We start from the raw sequence: 7,947 nt of genomic DNA on the forward strand, positions 1-7,947 counted from the left end.
CAGCAGAGATTCTCAAGGAAGGAAGACCACATACAGTTGTTGTAAGTCTGGCGAAAGGACTATCTCCCCTCTTAGAGCTCAGAGGTCCGATAGTGATCATATTCAAGGGAGACAAAGCAGATAGTGTCATTTTCCCTCCTATCAATAACAAGCAAAGTGCTTGCGCATATCCTTGTTAACAGATTCCTTCCACTGTCTGAAAAAGTACTCACCAAATCATGAAGTTGTTTCTACCATTTAGAGGGACTGCATACATGACGTTCACAACATGTCAATTACAGGAAAAGTGCCGTGAACAAAGGTAACTCTGGTACATGTTTGACAAAGACTTTTGGTACAGTAGACCACCAAGCTCTCTGGCGTTTATTATCAAGACATGGCTATCCTGACAAGCACTCAGGAATACTGAGGCCACTGCATGTTGGAATGTCATACTCAGGAATCATGGTGCTGAATTAGAACCCCCACTGTGAAGACATAACGCTATCACTGCACCTACCCTATTTGCCATCTTTTTTGATCCATCCTTTACCTCTTTGGCCAAGACCAGCTGTGGGGAATCCCGATTGCGTATAGAATGGACAACAGCTCTTACAACCTCAACTGGTTCAAGGCCAAGAACAAGGTCAGCACTACCACGATCATGCAGATGATAAATCTATCGCAGGACACTCTGAACAAGACCTCCAATGTATCCTGAATGCCTTTGCCAAGGCATATGGATCTTGTTCTGAATATAAAAAAGGGATAGTTCCCAAATCTGATACTAGCCATTTATCCAGCCCACCATAAAAGTTGATGATATAGACCCTGAACATGTAGACCCACTTTCCCTATGTTGGCTGCATTCACTCCTCAAAAGCAGACATCGATTTAAAGATCAACCACTACCTGAGTAGTACTAGTAGAGCCAATGCAAGATTAAGGAAAAGAGTTTTTGAAGACCGTGATGTACAGGTCCAAACAGTGTTAGTGGTCTACAGAGCAGTCATCTTTCTTACATTACTGTATGGAGCTGAATCATGGACCACCTGCAGCAGGCACCTGAAGGCCCTGGAACATTACCACCAAAGATCCTTATGAAAGAATTTGAGGATCAACTGGAATGACAGATGCACTAACACTAACATACTGAAGGAGGCCAACATGAACAGTATCTCCACTGTGAGAAAGCAACACCTACTCCGATGGGTAGATTATGTCATTCTGATGCATAATTCGTGATTCCCCAAATAGATCCTTCACTCTCAGATGGAAGGAGGCCAGCAAGCCCCTGGTGGACAAAGGCGGTGCTTCAAAGAAAACACCACAATCAGCCTCAATATTACATCTAAAAACTGGGAAGTCATTGCCACACAGTAAGTGCAGCTGGAGGCAATCTGTTCAGGAGGGAGCTGTGCGACTTTAGAGTGACCACTGCTGTGCCGCGGAGAAAAAGCAAACGCTGCAGAAGGAGAGAATGAAACAAAAGACCCAACCACTAATCACTTACTCGTGTCCACACTGCTCCAGAACATGTGGGTCCCAGATCAGCCTCTGCAGCTACCTACAGACCCACCAGTGGAGAATACCTCAAAGAGAACTTCTGACTCAACTCGAGTGACCACACTATCACTTCTTCGGTCTGCATCATGTTGGAGACATTTTCTTTATCCATTTCTCTTGCTGCACCTTAACCTCTTTGGTCTCTCACTTTTCCACTTCTGGTGTTATTGACCTGAAATGTTGACAATGTTTTTCTTCCCACTGTTGTGGTTTGATCTGCTGGACACTTCCACCTTCTCTCTGCTTTTACGAGTTTCTAGGATCGGCAGTTTGTTGCGCTTGAGGCATTCCCAGCTCAATAACAATGCAGGAAGAGACCAATCAGCCCATCACTTCAAGGAGAATCACCTCATGAGTCCTATTTTCCCTCTCCTTTTTTCCCTTCCTCCCTGTAAACTATTCTGTCTCACTCATGTTCATCAATTCCCCTTTGATTCTTTTTGCCATTAACCCACATCAGGGGCAATTTACAGGCATCAGTTAGCCTACCAGCATATCTTTAGGACGTGCGAGGAAATAGGAGGCTCCGGGAGGAAGCCTGCATGGTACAGAACGTGTAAACTTCACTTAGGTAGCACTTGTAGTCAGGGTTGAAATTCAGTCGCAGCAGACGAGCTACTTCTGCCTGACCTGCTGTTCTCTATTTGTGTTTTAAGATTCCCATCATCTACAGTGCCTTTAAAAAGTACTCACCCCATCCTTGGAAGTTTTCATTGTTTTACAACATTGAATCACAGTGGATTTAATTTGGCTTTTTTTTGACACTGATCAACAGAAAAAGACTCTTTTGTGTCAAAGTGAAAACAAATCTCGACAAAGTGATCTAAATTAATTACAAATATAACACACAAAATAATTGATTGTACAAGTACTCATCCACTTCAGGTGAGTAATTAGTAGCTGTACCTTTGGCAGCAATTACAGCCTTGAGTCTGTGTGAAAGGTGTCTATCAGCTTTGCACATCTGGGCCCTGTAATTTTTTTCCCCTCATTCTTCTTTACAAAACTGCTCAAGCTCTACTAGATTGCATGAGGACTGTGAGTGAACAACCCTTTTGAAGTCCAGCCGCAAATTCTCAGTTGGATTGGGGTCTGGAATCTGACTTGTCCACTCCAGGACATTAACTTTGTTTCTAAGCCGTTCACCTATAGCTTTAGCTTTATGCTTGGGGTTATTGTCTTGCTGGGAAAACAAATCTTCATGCTGTGGGGATGCTTCACTGCAGCACGCCCTGGAAGGCTTCTGAAGGTAGAGGGTAAAATGAATGCAGCAAAATACAGGGAGATCCCTGAGGAAAACCTGATGCAGTTTGTAGTGAAGCATTCCTACAGCGTGATGCAGCCACCACCACGCTTCACTGTAGGGATGTTGTGTTTTTGATGATGCACAGGGTTTGGCTTACACCAAACATAACATTTGATCTGATGGCCAAAAAGCTTAGCTTTGGTTTTAACAGACTGTAGAACCTTCTTCCAGCTGACTTCAAAGTCTCCCACATGCCTTCTGGTAAACTCTTGCTGAGATTTCGTGTGAGATTTTTCCCCCCACGGTAGCTTTCTCTTTGCCACTCTCCCATAAAGCTGTGACTGGTGAAGCACCTGGGCAATAGTTATCTCTCCCATCAGTCAACAGTCTCTCCCATCTCAGCCACTGAAGCTTATAACTTCTCCAGAGACATCATGAATCTCTCGGTGGCCTCCCTCACTAGTCCCGTTCTTGCACGTTCACTCAGATTTTGAGGACAGCCTGCACTAGGCAGATTTACAGCTGTGCCATATTCTTTCCATTTCTTCATGATTGACTTAACTGAACTCCAAGGGATATTCAATGACTTTGAAATTTTCTTGTATACATCTCCTGACTTGTGCTTTTCAATAACCTTTTTGCAGAGACACGTGGAGTGTTCGTTTGTCTCCATGGTGTAGTTTTTGCCAGGATACTGACTCACCAGCAGTTGGACCTTCCGGATACAGGTGTATTTTTACTACATTCAATTGATACACCTTGCCTGCAGACAGGCGATCTTCATTTAACTAATTATGTGACTTCTAAAACCAACTGGCTGCACCAGCAATGTTTTGATGTGTCATATTAAGGGGGGTGTATACTTAAGCAATCAATTATTTTGTGTTTTATATTTGTAATTAATTTAGATCACTTTGTCGAGAACTGTTTTCACTTTGACATGCATATCTTTTCTTGTTGATCAGTGTCAAAAAGCAAAATTAAATCCACTGTGACTCAATGTTGTAAGACAATAAAACATAAAATCTTCCAAGGAGGTGAATAATTTTTATAGGCACTGTATATTTTTATGTCAGCCAAAGAACTAGGCACGTGATTAATCTCAATGGCCTAGCCAACAGAATAGACTGTGTACTCACTGACTTTGTAACTCAAAGATCTGGTTTTAATATTTTCAGTACTTTTGATTATGAGGTACTTTTTGTTTTTTTTTAATTCATTTTTCCATTTTCAGATACTTTAGCTTATCGAAAATAAGCTTAAAACTTTCGTTTCCAACAACAAACAATAGTAATAATAACAAAACACATGGACATTTAAAGTTAAATTAATTTTTTAACATTTACTGTTGTTTGCCAGGATTCACTGAACAGCACTTCTCCAAATAAGTAGATCAGTAGTCAACATGGAGATTGTAGAGGTCACGTGTGGCATTCCTAAGGCAAAATGGGAATGCCACGTAGTTGACATTTTTATTTCTGGCATGAGTTTAACTGGTCACATCACTGAAACAGGCTTTTCGGCTTACTATTCACTTGCATTACTTCTACATTAATCTGATGTTTTTTTAACCCTCCCCACATTCTCAATAGCTTCCCCTCAGAGTCAAATCTATCACTAATCTACACATTTGGAACAATTTGCAGTGGCCAATTAATCTACCAACCCACATGTCTGTGGAATGTGGAAGAAAACCAGGGTGCTTGGAGGAAAACTTACACAGTCACAAGGGGAACTTGCAAGCTCTGCACAGACAAGCTGCAGATCAGGAAAGAACCTCGCTGTTTTGCCCTGTGAGCAGAGACTTTACTGGCTGTGCACCCTGCTACCTTAAGATATAAAGAAATACAAAAGAAAAAAAATCAGAGTATGTTTTTGTGGGAGCATAAGAGCCATAGACTTGAGAAAAGTACAGCACAGAAGCAGGCTCTTCAGCCCATCTAGTTAGTTGCTAGAACATTTAAACTACCTACTGCCATCTACCTGTACCAGACCAGAACTGAAATATTTCTGCTTCATTTTCTCCAAGGTTTAAATAATTCTCATTTTATGTTTGCTTCAGTTCTGGGATATTTTAATGATAGTCAGTTAAGTTGAAATGTTCATTATTAAAACAGGTGCACAAGTGAACATTAGCTTTCAGCCTTCAAGTGCAACGAAATGGAAAAGATAATATTAAAAATTGCAAGTTAGTTCAGGATGAGCTTTAATTGTTTCTTTGGCAAATTAGCCATTTTCCTTGTAAATTACCAGCACTGCTTTTCAGCACATTTTCATTTGTGCTTTGACGTAGCCAGCTTTCTTCATCACTGTGAAGCACTAACCAAAATATTACACAGATCAGTGGGATAGGTAAGTAGTTTATGGGAAGATTTGAAAGCCTCATATTGGCAATTTTATGGAAAAGTAAATATAATTGTAAATTGTGCATGACTGACATATAATGCCAGCAAGGAGTTCAGCAAAGTGTAAAGAAAAAAAAACAACTTATCCAATTGGAGATGTTTATCTACCCCGGAATGTGTGGCAACACTTACAGGCTGTCACCAGCACATTCTAGGGTATATTGGTTGTTAACACAAATGACATTTCACTATATGTTTCAATGTACATGTTATAAATAAATCTAAATCAAATGAATTTGAATCTGAATCTTTCTCTTTTTGTTGATTAAAATTGAAAAAAGAATAAACCCAGTGTAATATACGAGGTGTTAAATTGCCTGAAAATGACTGTGGTGTGAAAATGAAAATGTTCGCTGAAAGAAGGAAACCTTTTCGGCATTTTGGCTGGATGTGGACACGAGAGAATTCAGATGCCAGAATATGGAGCCAAAAGCAAGTTGCTGGAGGAACACGATGAGTCAAGCAGCATCTGTGGAGGTAGTAGTGGAGTCGATGTTTCGGGCCATGGCCTTGCATCAGCTGACTGCTGCCAAAACCCTTCCTGTAGCTGGTGAGCGTGAGGTTGGAGTAAGAAGTGGGGCTGGTGAACTGTACCATTGTAACTAGAAGGGGAGTGCCGCTCAGGGGAGGGAGGTACTCATTCTGGATGAATAAATGTTGGAGCAATGCCACTTATTTTGAGAACTAGGAAGGGCATGTCTGCCGTCCATCCCTGGTTGTTTTATTTTCTTGGCCCTGGGGTTACCATTGCACCCCAACCCCCATTCAGTCTGACCACAGCATCTGCATGGACCCCTTCGACAGCTGTGACAAAATGATTCCTGAGCTCCCACTGCCGAATCACTGAATCACAGAGCTCTTGCAGGAGATGGCGTCGACTGAAAGTTCAACAAAAGTTTAATGCACTACCCCACCTTTCAAGCTTTAAGGCCACCAGCAAGCTTCTTCTGGTATGCAGAACACAACCAATGATACTGTTATCATTCTATTAATTTTCAGGCTGAGTGTTTCCTGTCATGCACTTCACTGATGAGATTAAAGTGATACCTGAGCCCTTCTCTTGAAAACATTTTGGACCACTTCCTATTAATCTCATCTTTCTTTCTATGTCTCTCCATCTAGCTATGTTCATCCATTCATCATATCACCAATCTATCGATTGATTGATCAGTGGGTCCATATCTATCCATGTTTCAATGAACTGTCTATAATTTTTAGTCATACACACACAAAATGCTGGAGGAACTCAGCGAATCAGGCAGCATCTAGGAAAAGTATATGAACGGTCAACATTTCAGGCCGAGACCCTTCATCAAAACTGGAAAGGAAGGGGCAGAAGAGAAAATAAGGAGATAGGGCAAAGAGGAGTACAAGGCAGCAGGTGATGGGTGAGACTAGGTGAGGGAGAAGGTGGGTGGGTGGGAGAGACGGGATGAAGTAAGAAGCTGGAAAGTGATAGGTAGAAGAGGTAGGAGACTAAAGAAGAAAGAATCTAACAGGAGAGAACAGCTGACCATGGAAGGAAGAGAATGGGAACCAGAGGGAGGTGGTGAACAGGTGAGCAGAAGAGAAGGGGTGAGAGGGTAACCAGACTGGGGAATGGGGGAAAAAGAGACAGAGGAGGGGAGAGCAATTACCAGAAGTCGGAGAAATCAGTGCTCACGCCATCAGGTTGGAGACTATCCAGAATGATATTAAGTGTTGCTCCTCCAACCTGACTTTGGCCTCGTTTTGGCAGGAGAGGGGGCCGTGGACCAATTGACCGAGTGGGAAAGGAAATTTGAATTAAGTGGGTAGCCTCTGGGAGATCCTGTCTTTTTGCAGCAAACAGAGCAAAGGTTCTCAATGAAGCAGTCGCACAATCTCTGTCAGGTCTCAATGATGTAGAGGACGCTGTACCGCAAGCACCAGATATACCCTCCACCACCACTGAAGACCCTAAACAGTCCCTCCAGGTGAGATGACTCTTCACCTGCAAGTCTGTCAAGATCATATATTGTACGTGTTGCTCAGGATTTCCAGTGACTTGTGTCTATAATTTGTATTCTATTTGACCACCTATTATCTCTATAATAATATTTTTAATTTCATAAATGTTTCTACATCTCTCAGTCTTGAGTTATAAACTTTTCCAAATATATATTGAGCTTACTTTCAGCCCTAGTAAGAGAAGTAGATTATATTCATTATTATTAAACATCTGATTTGAACTTGAGCGAGATTCAAGAATATCTGACAACACCTTGAAATGTATATGATTGCGGAATACCCTGGAGCGATCCAGATTCTCAGATAATTCAGTTTCACTGGGGCAGATAAACCCACAAAGCATTCAAAAAATTGCACTTTCTCAATATCCGAATTGAATCTAGGCAAGACTGGAAATGTCTTAAAGGTATCTGGGATGCAAATATTATTAACCTTCCCTTAATTATTTTATACTTCCGGACTCCTCCTTCCCCTGGAGCACTGTCTACATTGGGATATTTCTCATGAATCAGAAAGAGTTACAATTTAAATGGCAGACATAAAAAAAACCCTGTTAATTCAACATGACAATCTCATGGTGACAAACTAAAACGGAAGGAAAGCCACAAGCAATTTTTGATTATTAGCCACAAATTTAATTTGAATAGTTGTAGGTGTAAATTCTGAATTGCCAGTCAGTGAATAGTTTCAACCAGACAGTAGACATCCATTCATTTGAATTCTGAAAATGTGCAGCAAGCAGAAATTGATGAATATTTGGAA

The 7,947-nt window shown here is 41.3% G+C and overlaps 1 long non-coding RNA gene across 1 annotated transcript in view; it reads right to left on the reverse strand.

Annotated features, from left to right (window-relative positions):
* The window catches only part of LOC132403033 (uncharacterized), a 43,164-nt gene that overhangs the window by 14,226 nt on the left and 20,991 nt on the right, over positions 1–7,947 (reverse strand). The window lies entirely within an intron of this gene.

This window comes from Hypanus sabinus, chromosome 12 (assembly GCF_030144855.1).
Source record: "Hypanus sabinus isolate sHypSab1 chromosome 12, sHypSab1.hap1, whole genome shotgun sequence".
NCBI classification, from domain to species: Eukaryota; Metazoa; Chordata; class Chondrichthyes; order Myliobatiformes; family Dasyatidae; genus Hypanus; species Hypanus sabinus.